Source organism: Manis javanica, chromosome 2 (genome assembly GCF_040802235.1).
Source record: "Manis javanica isolate MJ-LG chromosome 2, MJ_LKY, whole genome shotgun sequence".
Lineage (NCBI taxonomy): Eukaryota > Metazoa > Chordata > Mammalia > Pholidota > Manidae > Manis > Manis javanica.
In genome coordinates this window covers 148,514,426-148,539,823 of record NC_133157.1, presented here as the reverse complement: position 1 = coordinate 148,539,823, position 25,398 = coordinate 148,514,426, and positions in this window count along the sequence as shown.

Genomic DNA, 25,398 nt, shown 5'->3' with positions numbered 1-25,398 from the left:
AGAGAAATGATATGCCATTTTATTTCTATTAGGATGCCAAATATCAGAGAGTTATACAATTCTCTGTGTCACCCAGGTTTGGGACAGGAAGGCAAGGGTACTCATATGTTACTCATATTTTTAAGTTGGTAAAACAATTTCACAGGAGATTCTGACAATGAAGTTAAGAATGTGAAGGCCGTAAAACCAGGAAGTCTCTTTCCTGGATATATTCTCTAGAGAAAATCCACTAGAGCATACATTCCCTGAGGCTAGAGCTTTTTATTTCTTTTGTTCAATGACATTGCCTAGAACATGCATGACACATTAGGTACTTAATGTATGTATTTATTGAATTAAATAATTCTCTCACAGAAGTATTACAAATGGATATGTGGAAGTATGTTCATTGTAGCAGGATTTACATTAGCAAAGAAGTCTTCATTGAATTTATTATTAAGGAAATATATAAGTAAAATGTAATAATAGCATTCAAAGGACTACCTCAGTGAAGTAAGAAATGGTAAGCAGATAACATAACTAGATCAATGTGGAGTGAAGACTTAGCAGCAGAACAAGATCAAAGCAATACATCAACTTAAAATTAAGAAAAAAAAACCTTAGAATACAACTTTATATACTAAAGAAAGCATACATTTTAAGGACTTGAGTCAAAGCAACTAGAGTAGGTAGGAGAATGGAAATAAGAGTGAGAATAGAAAATTGAAGTTAAAAATAAAATAAAACAATGACACAAAGGTGCCTTGCACTGACAAATACTGGGATATAGTAGTTCAGTCTGCATTATGCCTTTGAAGTCCAAGAAAAAAAAAGTGTGTGCACCTTCCATTTTTAACACCTTTTGTATTTTAAATATCCAATTCAGTTTACTAATGACATAGTTTTCCAAGAAGGCCTGAGATTGCAAAATTAATCCTTTGTTAAGTGAATTAATGCTATGCCCCAAGCCAGGTATTTGCTTGAGATTAATTTACAATTAACAATCTGGTTTGCCAGTTCATGGCAGAAAGACTGTTTGTTTTTGTTATACAAATCCATCATTGTAAATAAAAGCATCATTTTGTAAAGTACTTAAGGGACTGAGAAGCCATGGAAATAGTACACAAGGAGGAAATAAACTACAAATTTTTATAGTAACTTGTTAAGTTAAATTGGTATCTAGAAACTAGAAGTTATTACCATAAGCAATTATCCTTTGGCCTGTTACCACACATATGAAATCACTGTGGACTAGGCCCATTTGCAACAAACAGGTATTGTCTCCATCACACAACTGGCAACTCAGTGGCTGAGCTGGAATGATGAATGCTATGTACGGTGCCATCCATATATGTTAACATTTAGTCTCAAAAGCCACTGAAGAAAAACCAAATTCTTTTTTTTTATATATAGAGACAACTATACTCTCAATCTCCTGGAAACGGGTAAAATGAGTAGCAAAGGGGAAAAATGAGGTAGCCCATCTGAGTACTGCAATATTCTTGGGAAAGAACACAGATGGCTGAAAGGAGAGCAGAGACACACAAGAGGAAGTGAAAGGGTCCTCTTGTATTGAACTCCTTGAGATGTTGAAGAGAAGAGACCAGAATATAAAGCACTAGGAGAAAAAGGAAGATGATGAAGAGCCTTTATCTAAAGTTCAGATCAAGATGTAGTTCTCTTTTTGGGGAACACAACAGTTATAAGAAGGTGATTTATCTTTTTACCTAAATTTCATGCTGCTCATGTTCTCATTTTAAAATAAGGACCCCCATTTTCTTTTAGCAATAGTTAGGTGAGAAGGAATTTGGAAAATGACCAAAACATTTCTGTTGTTTGATCTAAGGATATTTTTTATTTCACATATATTTTTACATCATAATTATATGTATGTATTAATCATATCCATGAAAATAAACCTCAAATAAAAATATTTCTTAAGAATAAATGGATCTCAGAAATCTTTTAGTTCAGTCATAACATTTTCTTTATCTGCAATTCTTAAGGAATTTTAATAGTCATGTATATGAATATATTTTCCTAGTAAAAATTATAACAAAAGACATAAGACAGAGAAGGGGAGAAAATGATGGTGGTGTGAGAAGTAAGGTAGAAACCTCCTCTCAAAACCACATATAACATGAAAATACTACTAATTCTGAAAGAGTGACCTGAAGTCTGTTACAGACTGCCTACATCTGGGGAAAGGAGAAAACCTCATAGAAAAGGGTAAAGTAGCAAAGCCATTATCTGGCAGGACCCAAGCCCTCCCTCAACAGTAGCTCATGGCTGGGAGGCAGAGAAATGCAGAGGGGAGGGAGTAAAAGCCCAGGACTGATAAGCACCCAGCACTGGAGATCTGTTCCAGGAGCACCAACCCACATTACATGGTGCTGTGGAGATTAAGGGGTTGGAAAGCAAAAAAAGAGGCAGAATACTTGGAAAGACTGAGATTCCAGCCCCTTGTGGAGAACAGGTATGCAAAACCAGCTGCTCCAGGACAAAAGAAAGGTGGGCACTCTGAAAGATTACACAACACTGAGAAGGGTGCTAAAGGGGCAAGGATTACACAGAACTTGCTGCACAAGAGAAAGGAAAGGTGGAAAAAATCATCATAGCACACTCAGCCCAGCAAGTTGGAAACTCTCAGGAGCTTCAGAGGCTCCAACCCCCTGCTGGGAATGCAGCACTGAGGCCTCCCACTGCTATATGCAGCCTGCCACTCTTTCCTGCTGGCAGAAATGGGCACTGCATGCCTGTGACCCCTGCCATCACTTCAGGTACTGGGAAGCCAGAGAGTAGAGCTGCTGAGCTCTAGGTGCCATGTACACAAAGTTATTATTCCATAGTAATCATTAGAATTATTAAATGGCAAAAAATTTTATACAAACAAGAATCCAACAGAAACCAGAAAGAGAACTAAGTGAAACTGAAATCACCAGACCTCTTGATAAAGATTTCAAAATAAAAATCATAACATGCTCATGGAGCTACAGAAAAATATTCAAGATCTCACGGTGACATCAAGAAAGAGAAAGAAACTTTGAAAAATACAGTATTTGAAACTAAACACACAATGAAAGGATTTTAAAGGACATTAAATGAAGTACAGGAGATGATAAATGAAATAGAAATTAGAGAACAGGAAAACAAAGAAGGTGAGACAGAGAGAGCAAAAAGGATCTTTAGGAATAAATGAATAATAAGAGAACTGTGCAACCAATCCAAACAGAACAGTATTCACATTATAAGCGTACTAGAAGAAGAAGAGAGAGAAAAAGGGATAGAACATTTCTTTGAGGAAATAATTGCTGAAAAATTCCCCAATCTGGGGTAGGAGATAGTTTCTCAAGTCTTGGAAATGCACAGATCTCCGAACACAAAGGACCCAAGGAAGACAACATCAAGACATATAATAATTAAAATGGCAAAGATGAAGGACAAGGAGAGAATACTAAAAGCAGCCAGAGAGAGTAAAAAGATCATGTAAAAAGGAAAGCCCATCAGGTTATAATCAGACTTCTCAGCAGAAGTGAGTGGCATGATGTATTTAATGCAATGAAACAGAAGGTCCTCAAACCAATAATAGTCTACCTGGCAAGATTATCATTTAAATTTAAAGGGGGGATTAAACAATTTTCAGATAAGCAAAAGCTGAGAGAATTTTGTTCCAACAAACTATCTCTACAGTATATTTTAAAGGGATTGCTCTAGATGGAAGTGATCCTAAGGCTTAATAGCTGTCACCAGAGAAAATAAAACCACAGCAGACCAATCTACAAAGGAAGTAGAACAATTAATTACTAAACAAATGCAAAATTAAATCAGCTACCCACAAAATCAATGAGGCATACACAAAGACTAAAGAATATGACACCTAACATATAAAAAGTAAAGGAGGAAGAAAAGAAGAGAGAAGAAAAAGAACCTTTAGATTGTGTTTGAAGTAGCATAATAAGTGAGTTAGGTTAGACTGTTAGATAGTAAAGAAGCTGCCCTTGAACTTTTGGTAACCATCAATCCAAAGCCTGCAATGGCAAAAAGTACATATCTCTTGACAATCACCCTGAATATAAATTGACTGAATGCACCAATCAAAAGACATAGACCTACAGAATGGATAAAAAAAAACAAGAGCCATCTATATGCTGCATACATGAGACTCACTTCAAACCCAAAGACATACACAGACTGAAAGTGAAGGGATGGGAAAAGATATCTCACGCAAATAATAGGGAAAAAAAAAGCAGGAGTTGCAGTACTGTATCAGACAGTGTAGTTTTCAAAAAAAAGAAAGTAACAAGAGACAAAGAAAGACATTAGACAGTGATAAAGGGGTCAGTCCAACAAGAGGATATAACCATTACAAATATCTATGCACCCAATATAGGAGCATCAAAATATGTGAAACAAATACTTACAGAGTTAAAGGGGGAAATAGAATGCAATGGATTCATTTTAGGAGACTTTAACACACCTCTCACTCCAAAGGACAGATCAACTAGACAGAAAATACGTAAGGAGACAAAAGCACTGAACAACACATTAGAACATATGGACCTAACAGACATCTACAGAACACTCCACCCAAAAGCAACAGATACACATTCTTCTCAAGTGCACATGGACTAATTTCCAGAATAGATCATATACTAGGCCACAAAAAGAGCCTCAGTGAATTCAGGATTGAAATTGTGCCAACCAGCTTCTCAGACCACAAAGGTATGAAACTAGAAATAAATTATGCAAAGAAAACAAAAGGCCCACAAACACAAGGAGGCTTATCAACATGCTCCTAAATGATTAATGGATCCATGACCAAATTAAAACAGAGATCAAGCAATATATGGAGACAAATGAAAACAACAGCTCAATTCCCCAACTTCTGTGGGATGCAGCAAAAGCAGTTCTAAGAGGAAAGTATATGGCAATTCAGGCCTATCTCAAGTAAGAAGAACAATCCCAAATGAACAGTCTAAATTCACAATAAAACTAGAAAAAGAAGAGCAAATGAGGTCCAAAGTAAGTAGAAGGAGGGACATAATAAACATAAGAGAAGAAATACATAAAATTGAGAAAAATAAAACAATGTAAAGAATTAACAAAATCAGGAGCTGGTTCTTTGAAAAAATAAACAAAATAGATAAACCTCTAGCCAGACTTATCAAGGAAAAAAGAGAGTCTAAACACATAAAGAGAATCAGAAATGAGAAAGGAAAAATCACTATGGACACCACAGAAATACAAAGAATTATTAGAGAATACTATGAAAAATTATATGCTAACAAACTAGATAACCTAGAAGAAATGGACCACTTTCTAGAAAAATACAACCTTCCAAGGTCAACCCAGAAAGAAACAGAAAATCTGAACAGACCAATTACCAGCAACGAAATTGAATCAGGAATCAAAAACTACCTAAGAACAAAAACCCTGGACCAGATGGCTTCACTGCTGAATTTTATCAAACATTTAGTGAAGACCTAATATCCATCCTCTTCAAAGTTTTCCAAAAAGTAGAAGAGGGAATACTTGCAAACTCATTCTATGAGGCCAGCATCACTCTAATATCAAAACCAGGCAAAGAACCCACCAAAAAAGAAAATTACAGACCAATATTCCTGATGAACATAGGTGAAAAAACACTCAACAAAATATTAGCAAACCGAATACAAAAATACACCAAAAAGATCATCCATCATGATCAAGTAGGATTTATTCCAGGGATATAAGGATGGTACAATATTTGAAAATCCATCAACATTACCCACCATATCAACAAAAAGGACAAAAACCACATGATCATTTCCATAGATGCTGAAAAAGCACTTGACAAAATTCAACAACCATTCATGATAAAAACTCTCAACAATATGAGTATAGAGGGCAAGTACTTCAACATAATAAAGGCCATTAGAAACAAATCCATAGTCAAAATCATACTATACAGCAAAGAGCTGAAGGCTTTTCTTCTAAGATCAGAAACAAGACAAGGATGCCCACTCTCCCCACTTTTATTCAATGTAGTACTGGAGGCCCTAGCCATGCCAATCAGATAACACAAAGAAATAAGAGGCATCCATATGGTAAGGAGGAAGTTAAACTGTCACTGTTTGCAGATGACATGATGTTGTACATAAAAAACCCTAAAGAATCCACCCAAAATCTACTGGAACTAATAACTGAATTCAGCAAAGTTGCAGGATACAAAATTAATACACAGAAATCTGTTGTATTCCTATATACTTATGATGAAATAGCAGAAAGAAACATCAGGAAAACAATTCCATTTACAATTGGATCAAAAATAATAAAATATCTAGGAATAAACCTAACCAAGGAGGTGAAAGACCTACATCCTGAAAACTACAAGACACTTATGAGAGAAATTAAAGAAGACATCAGTAAGTGGAAATACATCCCATGCTCATGGATAGGAATAATTAATATTGTCAAAATGGCCATCCTGCTTAAAGCAATCTACAGATTCAATGCAATCCCTATCAAAATACCAACAGCATTCTTCTACAAACTAGAAAAAATAGTTCTAAAATTCAAATGGAACCACAAAAGACTCTGAATAGCCAAAGCAATCCTGAGAAGGAAGAATAAATCTGGGGGATTACACTCCCCATCTTCAAGCTCTACTACAAAACCACAGGTTATCAAGACAATTTGGTACTGGCACAAGAACAGATCCATAGATCAATGGAACAGAATAGAAAGTCCAGATATAAACCCAACATATATGGCCATTTAACATATGATAAAGGAGCCATGGATATACAATTGGGCAATGACAGCCTCTTCAACAGCTGGTGTTGGCAAAACTGGACAGCTACATTTAAGAGAACAAAACTGGATTATTGTTTAACTCCATACACAAAAGTAAACTCACAATGGACCAAAGATCTGAATATAAGTCATGAAACCATAAAGCTCTTATAAGAAAACATAGGCAAAACTCTCTTGAATATAAACATGAGCTACTTTTTCCTGAACACATCTCCTAAGGCAAGGGAAACAAAATAAAAAATGAACAAATGGGACTACATCAAACTAAAAAGCCTTTGTGCAGCAAAGGACACAATCAGTAGAACAAAAAGGCATTCTACATATCTGATAATGGGTTAACATCCAAAATATAGAAAGAGCTCACATGCTTCAACACAGACCCAAAAAAGCAAATAACATTATTTAAAAAATGGGCAGAGGATCTTAAATCCTTTTCTAATGTATTTTTTTATATCCTGGTTGAGGTAGGGATCAGGATTCTTTTTCTCCCAAATGACTATCTAATACATCTGGCACTATTTATGAATGAGACCATACTTGCTTCTTATTACACTGTGGTGTCATATTTGCCATAAAAATCCAGGGTCTGTTTCTGGACTGTTCTGCTCCAGGGATTCCTTTGTCTGTCTTTGGGTTAATGTCACATTGTCTCAATTAGCATAACTTCAGAATAGGTCTTGGTATCAGGCAATAGGTCAGTCTACCAGCTTTGTACTCTTTCCTCAAAAATGCCTTGGCCATTCTTGGCTTTTGCATTTCCATATGAATTTTCAAACCAGCTGGTCACTCAAAGGTGCTGCTGAAATACGGATTGAAATTGCTTGGAATCTGTAGTATAATCTAGGGAGAACTAACAGTACTGAGTTTTTCAATCCACCATCACAGATTTACTTATTTAGGTCCTCTATATTTTCTCTGAACAATGTTTTATAATTTTCAGTATAAAGATATGTATATCTCTTGTTAGATATTTTTCCAAGATATTTTATATTTCTGAGTTTCATTCATATGTAAGTGGTATGTTTCTATTTTTTGGTGGTTGCTATATAGAAATACTATTTGAACATTGACCTTGTATCCAATGACTTTTAATACCTATCAATTCTAGTGGTTTACCTATAGATTTTTTTGGATTTTCTAGGTAAAGAAACATGATTTCTGTGAATAATGGCATTTTATTTCTTACTTTATGAACCTTATATGTTTTATGTGTTTCTTACTTCACTGATAGTGCTTTTCATACAACATTGAACAGAAGTTGTAAGAGTAATCATACTTGTCTCATTTGAGGACAAAGGTTTCAATATTTCACCATTGAGTATAAAACTTGTTATAGTATTTTGAAGATGTTATTTGTTAATATTAAGAACATTCTCTTTCATTCCTGCCTTGCGAAGACATTTTATCATGAATAGTGTTAAATTTTATGAAGTGCTTTGTATACATCTATTGAGATGATCATAAGTGATTTCTCTCTTGTTTTTATGTAGTAAACTATATTGCTTTCTAACATGGATTAATATTTGCATTTCTGAAATAAACATTAATTAGATTAAACCTACTGGACTTTGTATATATCACTGGATTTTTTTCTTTACATCCAGTTAAAAGTTTTTGCTTCTGTGTTAGATAAAAATTAACCTGAAAATTTTTTTCTGTTGTGATGTTCTGGTTAGGTTTTGGAGCCAGCTTTTGCTATTTTCATTAAAAATTATGAAGCCTCCCTATTTTGCTATGTTATTTCCTCCATAAATTCCTGGAATAAATGAACTGGAGGAACTAAATTGTCTTAAATTCTTTTTTTTTTTGACAAGGATTTTTATTAACAGATTCAACTTCTTTAGTATGTATAGGATTATTTAGAATGTTCTATTTCATCTATCATTTTAGTAAGTTTTTTTGGGGGGATGAAGATTTAATCTGTTTCTTACAAATTATTTTCATTGGTTTCAAAATATACTAATTTTTTTAAAACTATGGAGAGCCAAATGTAATGTCTACTTTTCATTTGTGATATTGATAGCTTGTGTTTTCTCTTTTTTATAAGATTTCATTTTATAAATCTTTTTATAAAAAACAATTTTTGACTTTGTTTATTGCCTTTACTTCATCTATATTATAAATTTAGTGATTGCTTCCATTTCTTGGCTATTGTAAATAGTGCTGCAATAAACAAAGGGGTGCATATGTCTTTTTGAAACTGAGATACTGCATTCTTAGGGTAAATTCCTAGGAGTAGATTTCCTGGTTCAAATGGTATTTCTATTTTTAGCTTTTGAGGAACCTCTATACTGCTTTCCACCAGTAGATGAACAGATAAAAAGGATGTGGTACATATACACAATGGAATATTATTCAGCCATAAGAAGAAAACAAATCCTACCATTTACAACAACACAGATGGAGCTAGATATTATGCTTAGTGAAATAAGCCAGGCAGAGAAAGACAAGTACCAAATGATTTCACTCATCTGTGGAGTATAAGAACAAAGGAAAAACTGAAGGAACAAAACAGCAGCAGACTCACAGAACCCAAGAATGGACTAACAGTTGCCAAAGGGAAAGGGACTGGGGGGTGGTGGGTGGGAAGGGAGGGAGAAGGGGAATAAGGGGCATTACGATCAGCACACATAATGTGGGAGCAGGCATGGGGAAGGCAGTATAGCACAAAGACAAGTAGTGACTCTATAGTATCTTACTATGCTGATGGACAGTGACTGTAATGGGGTATGTGGTGGGGACTTGATAATGGGGGAAATCTAGTAACTACAGTGTTGCTCATGTGACTATATATTAATGATATCAGAATAAAACATAAATAAATAAAAGAAAAAAAATTATGTAATTATGTTTATTATTTCTTTCATTCAATTCCTTAGATTTGATCTGTTATTTTTCTAACATCTTCACAATGAAGTTGGAAATATTTCTTCTTAGCTTCTTTTTCTTTAATATATGTTTTAAGATAAATCATCTTGAAAATATTGCTAAAGCTGCATTTCATAAATTTTGGAATGTACTGTTTTTATCATTATTCATTTTCAAATATTTTCTAATTTACATTTGGCCTTTTTTTGACATCTGGCTTATTCAGAAATTTGTCTTTAATTTCAAGATGTTGAATTTTTCTACTCATATTTTGTTTTTGATTTCCAGCTTAATTCTAATGTGATCAAAATATACAATATAAAAGTTTTTAAGCTTTTTAATTTGTTAAAGTTTACTTTTTGCTGAGGTGCACTTTGATAAGTGCTTTTTGTCTGGTTAAGGAAAATGTGAATTATACTACTATTATATATAGTGTTTTGTCTAGGTTAATTAGGTCAACTTTGTTTAATATGTTTTTATCCTTGTTTTTGTTTTGATTTTGATGTGCTTAAAAATTCAGGATTGTGCTGTCTTTGTGTTAGGATGACTCATTTATAAAATGTCTCTTTATATCATCATCTCTAGTAATATTGCTTACCTTCAAGTCAATAGTTTGATTAGAATTGTCAAGAACTGTGAAAGATTTGAGATTTTACCCTTTTTGCAACCCAACAAGTTGGGGTACCATAGTTTCATGGATGTTGCTGGAAGACACAAGTTCTTGACTCAGAGAAATAGGACTTTCACTCACAGCAGTAACAGAGTACCAGAATTTTATTGTGCTGGCCTCCTGAACCTCAATTCCTACAGGATGTTGAATCCACTGGACAACATTGGATTTTAGCCTAACCAAATCATCACCTCACTGTCTCAGCATTTAGGGGAAACTCTGAATCAAGGCCCCCACTGAGCCCTCAGATTTACTTCAGGAGGTAAAAGAAAGAATACAATTTCTCTAAAAGGGATTGGTGCTTTTACCTTTTTTGGGCTTTACAGTTTTTAAAAATATGGTTTGATAATTTTAATTAGTTCTGAACATGTTTCATGGTTGATAGACTTCTTATACTTTTCCTTATTTAATTTTCTATTTATCTCCTTGTTTTTAGTCTTGCCTTTCACTGTTCCTCTTGTCTTTAACTCCTGAGCCTTTTGAGGGTTATGCTGTGTCAGATGGCTTACTCGTCATTAGCACTATTCTCTTGGGACACTTGTTCACTCTTCTTAATTATTTTATAATCTTTCTGCTTCCTTCCTTCAAAAAGTGTATGGATGCCTTTACCCACTGTTCTCTTACAACTTGCCTCTTTTATTCTTGTTTCTATTTTTTGATGGATTTTATGAAGAGATAAGAAAGAAATAATGTATTTATTCCATTATATGTAACCCAAATTCTTTATTCCATTATTTTCAATTTTCTTAATTTATTTGAATTTTAATACATCTTTTGTAATCACCAGTTAACTGGACATATTTTAAGTCCAGAATGAGTGTCTCTATAATTTAGGTGAGTTTAAACCATTCACATTACTTTTCATTCACATTCTCATTGATATTTCATATTGATGTTATTTCTCAAATGTTGGGTGATTTTATATTTTGTATTTAAGCTTGCATTTGAGGTTCTTTGCCTCTGAGAGACTCTACTTTTGACAGTCACCCTATAAAAGGGCAGGGAACTACTTGCAAGTCTGTGGTCCACATTGTTTTATGGGGAGGGTGGTAGACAGAATAAGTGACTACATCACTGCTCTGTCTCTCATCCCCAAACTCCCACAATAAGTACTCCTGCTAAAAATATCATACTGCCTACCCCATGCTGGGCCATGGGTTTAGGGGATGGTATAGAGGGATCTCTATTTCTGGTTTCTATCACTTTGCTATTCCAGTTGCTCACCCTTCTTGTGTGTCTGGATGTCTTCTGCTCATGGATTCTACTGCTGTGGTCGTGCTCTGACCTTCTGTACACTCCTATTGCCTAGAATGTGTTCAAGTGTGGAGACCATTCTGTGAAGCACATCGATTCATTCTGTTTTCAGTCTCTTACAGATTTCTCCCATGATCTGAACCACTGAGGGTATGTACCCCATTTTTTGAGCAATACTACCTATATATTATTTATAGGATTTGGCACAGGAGATAAGACTGATGTTTGATATGATCAGCCTGCCTTCTTAAAATCAGATCCCTTAAGCACTGCCACATTTAGATGCTTGATGGTTCAGTTATGCATTAATGAAAATTAGACTCTTCTACTAAATCCTGCATTTTATATTAACTAGTACAAGTTGAGCTCTCTATTCCAAAAGCTATTAAGGATCAATTAAAATTCTCTCATACAATATGAATACTATATAGCCCTATAAATCACTTGGGTTCTCTAGGATGTCATGGCTGTCCTTCCCTTTAAGAATATACAGCCCATGTTTAATTTCTAGACTGTATCAGTTCAATGGCTGAAATCTAATGTCACCTGTGTTCAGTTTCTCTTTGTTTTTCAATATACAGGATCTTAAAATTCTTACTTATTTCTGATGAAAGTGTATTTTGAGAATGGTTTAGGAGATTTTTCTTATTTATCTTCTTATTTTTCTTTTTTATCTTTGAATATGAGCTATTTTGGAAAATCCAGTTTTCTCCTAATAAATTTAGGCTGTTTATTACAGTCAAGTCTTACAGTCAATGGTGGATTCAACTCCTGCATTTCCATTTCCCAAACTTGTTTACTTTCCAGAAAAATAAATCAATTGTCCTCTTAGTTGTTTTTTTTCTTTTAAAAAGTTCTTACAAAGATTCTTTCTAGTTGTCTTCTTTCTGAATCCTTGGTCTCTAGAGGCTTTTGAAGGGCTAAGCAATGGAAGATGGTGTGTGCAAAGACTAGAAACACATGCATCTCATATCTAACATTAACCAAAGTGTTGACAGTTTGTGGTAGACGTAGTTACATTAAATTTAGTCAGGTATAGATATGCCCTGGGATATAGGAGACCCAGCTGTATTTAAGTTTAACTGACAAAAGAGTGAAGAATTTTCTAGTAGAATGACTGTTTAAAAGTGGAGGCTTATAAAAAGCATTATTAGGATTGACGGTCAGGAAGTATGGGGGAAAAGTGAAAGAAGGTGGAGAGAAATGATAAATATTGAAAGCAAAATATTCCTTTTGCACAACAGCTTTAGAACAGTAATGCTGTAAATATTACAAAGCAATGTGATTTTAATCAAGAGCTTAAGTCTGGAGATAGAGGTTACATCTCTATATAGCTACAAATGATAAATATTCTATATGTGTAACCACATAAGCATATTATATACACCCAAATGTTTTTATATTTACAAAGAAAGAAAAATATGTTTCTCTATATGACCAGGGAAGCAAATACATCAGGCTGCATACATCCGTAACACAACTGCTCCATTGCATTTGCCTTAGTTTCATTGCTTTCTTCATTCTCACTTCCCAGTTGTATAAAGTGAACAAAATTTAAAAAGGAGAGATACATGTTTTTCTCTGCCCACCCTTTCCCAGATATATAAAAAGGCATAAATGTGGCAGCAACTTAGCCCCCAAATAAGAATTTATTTACATTTATACTTCATTGAAGTGCTCTGATTAAATAATTTGATTTTTAAATGCGTTAACAACATGAAATGAAAATAGATGCAGATATATTCGGGACAGTCCAGCATCAGCCCGACTGAGAAAATGCCTTGCTGCCCTCAGTGTTATGACTTCTAATTCATTTTAACTTACTCTGGCCCATTTACAACACTTCTGTCTTTCCTGGAACAGTTTCTTGTCCATGCATAGTCTCAATATTCTTTCTTCTTCCTGCATTTGCTCACTATCCTACAAACAGATATTTAGGAAACAATCAGGGTTTCCAAGACTATATAGACCTTAGACCTAAGGTGTTCCTAAAGCATGTGTTCTGAGTATCTTGATTTCTGTAGGATTTTTAATATCTTGTGGTTTTATTTTAATGTTATTCTAAAACCATTGTATGTATAATCTGAACTACTTGAAAAATGACTTTGTAACAAAATAATGATATATGAACCAGTCAGTGTCTCTGCTAGCATTGTTACCACACTTTTTTTTTGTTTCAAAGGAAAATCAGAGGATGTCATGGTGCTATATCAAACTGAAAGTTTTTCAATGATTTGTGCAGAGAAAGTGGTGAGAAGTTTCAACTATTACATGATACACACAAATGCAAAACATAAAACAACATACTTTGTAGTAAATACTGTGCTCATATTTTGAATGGATTTCTTGAACAGATATTCTTTTTGTATATACTAATTAAACATGAGAATAGTAGTAAATATACAATGAACCATTGTTTAGTTAACAACACTTCAAATTTTTTTACTTTTGTAGTTTGAATGCAGTACTAAATGTATAAGCCTGTCAAGTAACTGACCCATGGTTGAATGAAAATTTCTTCATTGCTAAAACAATAACAATAATTTCAGTGGCTTGTGTGATTATCCATTGGGCTAAAACAAAAGGACCAAAATGACAGAAATTAAGCATCAGACCCATAAACTCTCTGTTATTAAACCCAATGCAGGTAATGGATGTTCAGTAGTAAAACATTATCCAGTACTTTAATGTTTATACTTTGGAGCATATTGATTTTGTAGTTTTGTTTGCATTTAATTTTTTTAAATTAAAATATGTAAGATATATAACCAGTAGAAAATTTTATTAATTTTTGTTTCAAAATTAAAATTAAAATTGCATTTGAAGGCAAACAGTTTAAGTCAACATTGCAATATACCAGAATTAATTTTATCTAAGAGGAAGCAACATATTACACAAACTATGTAACTGTTCTGCTTGGCTTTGCTCCACATAAAGAGTAAGACTTGTCATGAGAAAGGATAATGGTGTAAATATGTGGTGAATAGACTATGGATAAAGAAGAATAAAAAGTGAGAGAAAGAAGTTTTATCTCCTGACTTCTAAAATCTGTTCCTAATATCATGAGATGTGTTCAGTAACCATTGATATAAGTTGACATTGAGTGGATTTCATAAATTCTTAAAGAAGAGTTTCAGAAAGCTACACATAGAGTACAAATTAACCAAAAGCACCTCTGTTGGTACTAAATCAGGTATAATTGTACAGTGTTCTATAATAAACGTTTGAGGTCAAGGACAACATCTATTTTCTCATTTTTGAAATGATACTTTCACACTTTTAGTCACATGTGCAGATCCAGGTGGCATAATGGAACCAAGATGACTTTAAAGTAACCATGAAAAATATGGCATTTTGGGAGAAATGTTAACTTGCAAACCCAAGTGAAAACACTTTCCAAGAAGACTTTACATTTAGGTGGGAAAATGGAAGCATACAATGAGACTTTCAAAAAAAGTTTTTAAACCAGACATCAGTTTGTTTTTCTGCTTTTAGTAAGTAAAAGACCCACTTTTTGAGAAATGCCTAGCAGAACTTTTCCAAATTATAGGAAATAGTAGTCTAGATAAGTTTTCAAAATAAATGAACAATAAATATGAATATCCAATTTTGCTATAGCTTAGATTTTTAATAGATCACAAGTATGTCAAAATTATATTATAAAAAGCAGTACAATTTCAGTAAAGAGAGTTTATAATCCTGTTTTAGTCATTGGGAAGCAAGTTAATATACTGAAATTTTCTTCTGAAATCAAATTTCAGTTATAATCCAAACTTAGTATGAGTTGTTAAAAAAGAAATCTGCTGAGTTTTTTGTTCCTTTGATGAAAGCTGTCTTTACTTGAGCCAAACATCACTTGAGTGCAGACCTTTTCCATTTATTATTCTGAAAAATATTTGACATAGGTGATGATAGGGTTTCAGGGAGAATTATTTTATTAACTTTTCCTAGAATAGTACTTTATTACTAAATAATGGACCATTAAATTACTTGGAAAACAAATTATTTTTAAAAGAAAGAACTTTAATTCACATTCCTAAAAAGCAAGAAATTATGTCTTTGGAAAAGAAGTCTTTTGGGAATGTAGTTCCATAGAAAATAATTCAAGGTGTAAATTTAATCTAATACTAGCAGCACTTAATCATTTTAAAATTGGTGAAATCGCCTCAGAATTTAATAACTGTTACTGGCAATAGATAAAGGAGAGGCATTTCAGATTAGGAAAGGGAAGAAACAAGGTGGAACTGGGGATGTGAAAGGAAAAAAGCAAGGGAGGGAAAAAGCTGTAATGAGTTCATGATATTTGGGTTCCCTGTAACTGCTCAGAGGTAGGCCTAAACATTTGTGGCTAACTGTAGATTGTATTTAATCACATTTCTTTTGATTAAAAAAAAATTTCTTTAGAAGAATCCAGCCAGTTAGAAGGAAGTTCATGTTCTCAATCATGAAGGAGGTGGGAACAAAATACTCTTTCTTTAATTAGAATGTGGAGAAGTCAGGGAACATCACATACCACTTTTTGCCCCCACAGATGCGCATTTGGTTTCATTATGTTGGCTTCTCAGTGTAAATGACATTTTACTCAATGTAATATTTTCAAAGACTTGGAGTTCACCAAAACCTTTCAGTATAATGAATTCTTTTATTTGTGATATCAAGAGCAATACATATTCAAAAACTGGTTTTATTCTATTCCTCAGAAAAGACAAAAAACAATTTCTTCACAAATATCACAGGAACACACCCACCTGGATTCTTGCTTCCATCTGTTTTCAAAGAGGCCAAGGAAATTCACACTTGTAATAGTAGAAACTCAACCTGAAGTTTGCTTTGAAAGTCTTGGAAAATAGGACTTCCTCCATTATTCATATACCTTTGTGAGTCACAGATAATACTTTGTCTTTTCTCCAAGACAAAAGTAGCCTTTTATAGTCCTTATACATAAAGTGCTAAAATTCCTTCCTAAATCTTTGAATTAAATCAAGTATGCTTTGAAGCACTTATATAGAACCTGTCACAAGGTAGTTCAATACATGGATAATACTTTCAAAGTCAATTTATGTTTCTTTTTAGTTTAATACATTTATGTGAATATAGAGTCTTGATAATATGACCTATCTCTGAATTACATGCTTATATTATATAAAATTATATAAAATTCCTAATTTTTTGATCCTTAACATTATTTAGGATCTTTCAGCTCCATTATTGGAAAGTGCATTTTTCCTTATTTCATCCGTGCGATTCTATCACACACACAAATCCTTTCTCTACATATTCTCTCTGCTGTTCTCTCTGTCTCTCCATATATAAAAATATATGCATGCACATGTAATGACATATAGCAAATGTAATATGTAATATATAACATAAAAATATGTGTATATATATTTTATATATAGTTGTATATATAGTTGGTTAAAAATTACATATAGTTGGCTAAATCAATATTTTGCTTTTACATTATTAAGCTTATACAGAGGGTAGTCTCAGCTGAATGATGATGTGTATATATATATACACACACATATATATAATATATATATATAATGATTACTTCCACTTTCTTAGTAATTTTCATTTGCCTAATAAAATAGCATAGTTGTTATATTATATTAGTTTTATGTGTATCATTCAATCAATCCCAAATCCACTAATTGCCTAAATCTCTTCTCCATATGTTCAGGTGTGTCAAGCAATTTCTATCAGTCTCTTCTGGGACTGTCTAACTTGACCCAGTATGGACTGGATTCTCCCTCTTCTCATTGTAAGCTATTACTTGTATTATCTCTTCACAAAGAGATAAAAAACAAAGGATGTCTCCTTTGTTTTGCTCTTATGTTGAATCTGATTGCTAAAGGCCATGTCTTCCTGCATCATTTTTTAAAAAATTAATTAATTAATTTTGTTATCATTAATCTACAATTACATAAAGAGTATTATGTTTACTAGGGTGCCCCCTTCACCAAATCCCCCCCACAAACCCAATTACAGTCACTGTCCATCAGCATAGTAAGATGCTGTAGAATCACTACTTGTCTTCTCTGTGTTGCACAGCCCTCCCCATGGCCCCCCCCCCACATTATACATGCTTATTGTAATGTCCCCTTTCTTTTTCCCCACCCTTATCCCTCCCTTCCCCCACTTTCTCCCCAGTCCCTTTCCCTTTGGTAACTGTTAGTCCATTCATAGGTTCTATGATTCTGCTGCTGTTTTATTCCTTCAGTCATTCTTTGTTCCTATAGTCTTTGGGTTTGAGGTGAGTCTCTTGTAAGCAGCATAGAGAAGGGTCTTGCTTTTTTATCCATTCTATTACTCTGTGTCTTTTGATTGGTGCATTCAGTCCATTTACATTTAGGGTGACTATTGAAAGATATGTACTTATTGCCATTGCAGGCTTTAGATTCGTGTTTACCAAAGGTTCAAGGTTAGCTTCTTTAGTATCTTACTGTCTAACTTAACTCACTTATTGAGCTGTTATAGACACTGTCTGGTGATTATTTCTCTCCCTTCTTATTCCTCCTCCTCTATTCTTTATATGTTGGTTGTTTAATTCTGTACTCTTTTGTGCTTCATTTAACTGCTTTTGTGGGTAGTTGATTTTATTTTTTGCCTTTAGTTAGTATTTGGTTGGTCTGCTTTCTTTGCTGTGATTTTATTTTCTCTGGTGACATCTATTTAGTCTTAGAAGTGCTCCCATCTAGAGCAATCCCTCTAAAATACACTGTAGAGATGGTTTGTGGGAGGCAAATTCCCTCAACTTTTGCTGGTCTGGGAATTGTTTAATCCCTCCATCATATTTAAATGATAGTCATGCTGGATACAGTATTCTTGGTTCAAGGCCCTTCTGTTTCATTGCATTAAATATATCATGCCATTCTCTTCTGGCCTGTAAGGTTTCTGTTGAGAAGTCTGATGATAGCCTGATGGGTTTTCCTTTGTAGGTGACCTTTTTCCTCTCTCTAGCTGCCTTTAAAACTCTGTCCTTGTCCTTGATCTTTGCCATTTCAATTATTATGTGTCTTGGTGTTGTCCTCCTTGGGTCCTTTCTGTTGGGAGTTCTGTACACTTCCATGGTCTGATCGATTATTTCCTCCCCCACTTTGGGGAAGTTTTCAGCAATTATTTCTTTAAATACTCTTTCTATCCCTTTCTCTCTCTCTTCTTCCTCTGGTACCCCTATAATGTGGATGTTGTTCCTTTTGGATTGGTCACACAGTTCTCTTGATATTGTTTCATTCCTGGAGATCCTTTTATCTCTCTCTATGTCAGCTTCTATGCATTCCTATTCTCTGGTTTCTATTCCATCAATGGCCTCTTGCATTTTATCCATTCTGCTCATAAATCCTTCCAGAGATTGTTTCATTTCTGTAATCTCCTTCTGGACATCATCCCTTAGCTCTTGCAAATTTCTCTGCAGCTCCATGAGCATGGTTATGAGCTTTATTTTGAATTCTTTTTCAGGAAGACTGGTTAGGTCTATCTCCTTCTCAGGGTTTGCCTCTGTGATCTTGGTCTGTATCAACTTCTTCTGCCTTTTCATGGCGATAGATATATTTGTGGGGAGCTGGCGAGTGTGTTGGGTAAGAGAAAGTCCCTTCTTGCTAGTTTGTGGCCTTCCTCTCCTGGGAGAACAGCAGCCTCTAGCGGCTTGTGCTGGGCAGCTGCGTGCAGACAGGACTTCTGATCTTACCCGGCTGCTATGGAGTTTATTTAGCTCTGCAGTTGCTGTGGGCGTGACCTGCCTCAGGCTGCTACTCCAATATGGCAGAGCCGCGTCAGAGGGGGAATAGGTGGGAGGCTGTTTATCACGGTGAGGGGCCTCCAAGCTGCACTGCAGGGGTTCGGGTGCCCAGAGTTCCCCAGGATTCGCAGCTGCTGGGCTAAGTGTCCCAGGGCACTTCCGTCCAGCTGTGGGGTCCCTGTCCCTTTAAGACTTTCCAAAAGGACTTGCTTTTCTTTTTCTTGTTGCGTCGGCTGCTAGGACCCACTCACAGATCTTACTGTCCTGTTTCTCTAGTTTTCAGCACCCCATGCACACACTGTGTGTCTGCACTCCAGTGCAGATGGCTAGGGCTGGGTGTTTAGTAGTCCTGGGCTCCCTATCCCTCCCCGCTCTGACTCCTCTCCTCCCTCCGGGAGCTGGGGTGAGGGGTGCTCGGGTCCCGCTGGGCCATGGCTTGTATCTCAGCCCCTTCGCGAGGTGCTGGGTTCTCATGGGTGTGGATGTAGTCTGGCTGTTGTCCTGTGTCTTCTGGTCTCTCTTTTAGGATTAGCTGTATTTGTTGTATTTTCAAAAATATATATGGTTTTGGGAGGAAATTTCTGCTGCTCTACTCATGCCGCCATCTTGGTTCTCTCACTCTTCCTGCATCTTGAATCAACCTTTTCTTATAATGAATACATGCCCCCAAACTTCCACTGACACAGTGCATGGGAAAAATCATTTTTTGTGAGTTTTGCATGACAGAAGATGTCTTTGATTCTCATATGATTAAGGGTTTAACTTGGTATAGGATTCTAAATTAAATTTTATAATACTGTGAATTTCTAAGATGTTGATGTACTTTCCAATGGTCCTATTGAAAGACTGGAAGCTATAGCAATTCCTAATTTTTTTTGTGGCCTGTTTTTTTTTAATGGAAAGCTGTAGGAACTTCCATTCTCCCCAGTGTTATAAAATTCATAATTATGTATCATTATATAAATTTATTTTCATATACTGAGCTGGAGACAAAGTTGCACACAATATGTAAACTTTTAATCTAGAAACTGATGTTTGTTGATTTGAAAAACATTTGTTGAATTACTTCCCCTTCAGCCTTTATTTTGTTTTCACTTATGGTAACATACTACTTGGATATTGGACTTTCAGGACTGGACTAGAAATCTAATTTGATTTTATATTACTTGATTTTTCCCATTATTTTAAATTTTAAAACAGTTTGATTATCAGGAAAATTTCAAATATAACAGAGAGTTCCCGCATAACCCACACCCAGATTCCTCCTTTTACATTAGTAAATTAGTATCATATTGTACAATTGTTACAATAAAATCTTATTCAGCCATAAAAAAATGAAGAAATCCTTCCATTTGTGGCAAACTGAATGGGCTTTGAGGGTATTATGCCAAGTGAAATAAGTCAAAGATAAATGGAAACTTGAAACGAAACAACACAAAAACCAAACTTAGAGAGAGACTAGATTTTTGGTTAGCAAAAGTGGGAGGTGGGAGAAAGAGAAATTGGATGAAAGTGGTCAAAAGGTACAAACTTCCAGTATAAGATAAATAAGAGCATAAGTATTAGGGATGTAATATATAACATGATGTCTATTTAGTTACTACTACTGTATGTAAGTATGAATGTTGTTGAGAATAAATCCCAAATTATTGTTATAAGGAGAAAAAGTTTTTCTCTTTTCTTCCCATTTATTTTTGTTTTATGTATATGAGATGGTGGATTTAATTAAACTTATTGTGGTGACCATTTCACAGTCAAATCTTTATGCTGTATACTTGGAACTCATACAGTGATGTATGTCAATTACATCTTAATAAAACTGGAAAAATATATTTGGAATTTTTCTCCATGTGAAATGTGTCTTTTTCCCACTATTTATTTATTCAATCACTTGTTTATATCAGTGTGAACTCAGATATTTATTTTATACTTTGGGTTGTATTCTAATACTGTATTTTTTGTTCAAATTGTTATAGCTTTGAGCATTGTATATTATTCTTTCTCCTCTATTTGTGTATGTTTGAGAAAGCCTAATTTCTCCTTCATTTTTTTTAATTGCAAGGAATTGGTTTACCTGACTTGGGGGACTGGTAAAGTAAGTCTGAAATCCATAGGACACTCTGTCAGAGGGGCAGGTTGAATCACTTAAGTATGTGCTAAGACAGCTGTGTATAGGTGGTATTTCTTATTCTAGGAAGCTTCAGTTCCAATCTTGTGTCTTTCAACTGATAGAACTGGGTCCTTCCAGAATACCTAGGATAATATCCCTTTGTTTAAAGTCAGCTGATTATGGACTTTAATCATCTGCAAAACACATTCGTAACATCTCTTAATTTTCATTGAATAACCAGGGACTAAAGTCTAATCAAGTTGGTACATAGAGTTGACCATCACACCAGGTTGACTAGTTGATTGTTGTAGAGACTGTCCCACATTCTGGATTTATTTATTTTCTTCCTTATGGTGCCATTTACTTTGTTATTTTTCTCTCTATATTCCGGCTTTACAGGCTTGATTAGATTCAGGTTCAACTGCTTTGGCACAAATACTTTATAGCTGGTCATGTGTGCTTCATATGTGTTGCATAAGAAGGTCCACAGTATCTTTCTCCTTCACTTTTGAAGGAAAATTTTACTGGATACAGGATTCTGGTTGTTTTTCTTCTTTGAACACTGTAAATATTTTGCTCATTCTTTTCTTGCATGCTTGCTTTCTGAAAGTAGTCTGACATAATTCTAATCCTTCCCTTCTTTCCCTAAGGTAAGATTTTAATATTCCTCTTGCTTTTTTTTACAGTTCTTTTTGTCTTTGATTTTCTAGTTTGAATATAATATGCCTAGGTATCTTTTTTTTCCCCCCTTATTTATCTGTTTGGAGTTTCCTGAGATTCTTGGATCTGTGTTGTGGTGCCTGTCATTAGTTTTGGGAAATTATCAGCCATTATTACCTAAAAAATTTTTCTGTCTTCTGACCTTTCCCTTTCTTTTCCTTCTGGCTTCCCATTGCACTTAAACACTGTGCATTTTGTCATTGTCCACAATTCTTGGATATTTTATATCATTTTTTAAATTCTTTTTTTTTTTGCTTTTCAATTTGGCAGGTATTCAATTTCACTGTTTTTCTTCATTTTTGCCTTATCTGTAGAGTTCATCAAAGGCATTTTCATTTCTGTGGTAGTATTTGGGATTGCTATTATTTCTTTTTTTTTTAACTTGGAATTTCCACTTTGTTTAAGGTGCCCATCTGTATATTTTGCATGTTGTCACTTTTTCCATTACAGTCCTTAGCATATTAATCATAGTTACATTAAATTCTTAGTTTGAAAATGCTAAAAGAGATAATGCTTGCTTTTTCCTTTATGATGGTTTTTTGCATTTTATCAAACCTTGTAGTTTTTTAGTTGAAAAGGGGACATTGTGTTTTGTGTATAAATAATGAAGTAAGTAAGACTTTAGTATGAGGCTTTATCTTCACCTGTCAAGAATTTAGGCTTATTTCCTACCTGCTGTAGCTCCAGGTAAAAGATGCTAAAATTTCTTATACTTTCTTTGTTTTTATCTCTGTTGTCTTTGGTTTTCTGGACATTCCTTTGTAAATAGAGTCTCAGTCTTTCAGTTCTTTTTATTATAATCCTCTGTTATTATACAGAAACCTGACTGATATAGTGGTAAGTTGCAGAAGTAGTGGAAGCATCCTATGGTTCTATGATTATATCTGAGAGTCTTTTATTAAATCTGAGGCCCTGGGATGTGATATATACATCCTGTGACTTCAGCTTGTTTTCCTCTTAGGTGAGACAGGAAGACTAGAAGGGGCTTGAGTTGGGAATTTCCCTTTTGCCACATGGAAGGATAGTGGGATTAGATATGCATATTTCCTTGCTTCCAAGTTAATTAATCTCTGGTGAAACTCAAATCAATTAGACAATATTTTCCCTTGTGGCCAGGACTTGTGAGAACAACAGAAAGCTCTGGGTATATTTAAAATAGGTTTCTATCCTCCTACTATAAGCATGAAGGTATTTTACTCCAATCTTTCACCTTGAGAATCTGGTGAGACTTCTGGAGGTAAAATTCACTTAAGTGTGTCCTCTACCCTTCCCCCAAACTGGGTCCTTTGAACTTTTTAACTCTCAAGCTATTCACATTGAAACTCCAGCAATTCATCAATTATAATGTAAGTGTTCCTATTGGTATTGGCTCTAGCTGAGGGCCTGTGTGCCTGGGATTAAACTCCCGGTAAGTATGATACTCTGGATTTTCCTGTCTCTCCAATTTTAAGTGTGTCAGTTTGCCATGATTTCAGTGCTCTCATGGACCTGAGAAAAATTGATTTCCAGTTTGTTCAGAATATTTCTTGCTGTGAGAATGGGATTGATGCCTTCTAAACTCTTTACATGTTGAATTAGAAATTGGAAGTTGACTATGTATGTAGTGACATGTTGTCATGATGGGAATGCAAGTAGAATGCCAAGAATACAGAAAAGAAATGTTCTGTTCCTGCTAGTATTCAATAGGGATATATTTACACATAAGGAGCCATGTAAACTATATTTAAGGATGAAGATAAACTCACCAAATTGACAATCAGATCAGACCATCTTTTGAAGCAAAGGAAAAAAATATATTTAGGAACAGAAGAGTGAAAGAACATAATGTATTTGTAGAAAGGTAATTTGTTGGTTTAACTGTTACAAGATGTAGTTGGGAGGTATTGGGATCAGATTATAAATTTTTCTTTGGAATGCTAAGAAGTTTGAAATTTATTATATGTGGCAGGGAACAGAGAGTAAAATAGAGGCATTTTTGTTATTGTTTATCTTATTTTGGTTTCAAATAGCAAATATAAATGTGTTAAATTAACTAGGTGGGGGAAGGGAGAAACAGAAAGGGTGAAGGAAGCCAGGGAACCAGTTAGGACCTATTCATAATCCTGAAGCAAAACTGACAGGATCTAAGTTTAGGAAAATTTTGTAAATGTGGTGCTGGAACAATAGGAGATGGAACACGAAGCTAGATCTGAGATTTCACTGTAATAGAGAGTCAATAAGGTTTGGTGATGAATTCAATGTGCTTGTAAGACAGAAGAAGAAATAAAGGAATCTTCAAAATTCCTGGTTAGAATGACTAAATAAATGACAAAGCCATTAATCAAGATTAAAGTAATGTAGGAGGAAGTTTCAAGCAGTTAGGATGGGCATAAAATTTAAGTTTAGAACATAGTAATTATCAAAAGAGAAATGAATAAATAACAGCTAGAAAAACATTTTGAAGCTCAGAAGACCATCAAAAACATACTTTGCCCCCCTCTCATTTAGTTATTGAGCATTTGTAATCAAAACCAAAGTTTATGCTTTTCCCCAAAGCCACTAAATAAAATTTTGTTGTGTTTTACTCTCCATCATCTAGGATTGTACCTTCCCTGGGACGCTAACTGTTAAAGGGAACAAGTCTTACTTAGTTAATGACCTCCAGGACCTGGAAGAAGATCTGGTACAAGTAGATGCTCCATAAATACTCTACTGAATTGAGACATAATTTAAAATATTTTCCTCTTCATAAGAAGCATTGTATTAGCAGAAGGTGGTGACAGACAATATGGAGAATTCTGAGAAATTGTTCAATGTCAATTGAGTATGTGAACATTAAAGTGGTCTCCACTCACATTAGAGTTTCCTTTTGCTACAACTTTATAGGCAGGTTGCAGTGCAGGGTATATAGGACAAAATTTGCCAAATTTGGCTACTTTTGGATGTAATGCAAACTGCAAAGTTCATATTCCTGAGTTCTAGGCCACAAAGAATGAGATTCTGATCTCTGGGGGAGCTTATAATTCACAGTTCTTATGTAATTAGCTCAATATTGATACAGAATTTGAATTCGTTTGCTTGGTTTGGCAGTGTGCCATGACTTTCTGGTTAAATGTTTTTAGCTAATGGTGAGTAAAATATAGTTCAATAGTTTTCTGTAGAATATTTTAGTTTTTAATGTGCTAGTTTATTTGTAAATCTCTGAGTGAAAGACAACACACTGCATTTATCAAGCTTAGCTGATCATCTTCCTTTACCAATCACCTGTTAGGACTAGGG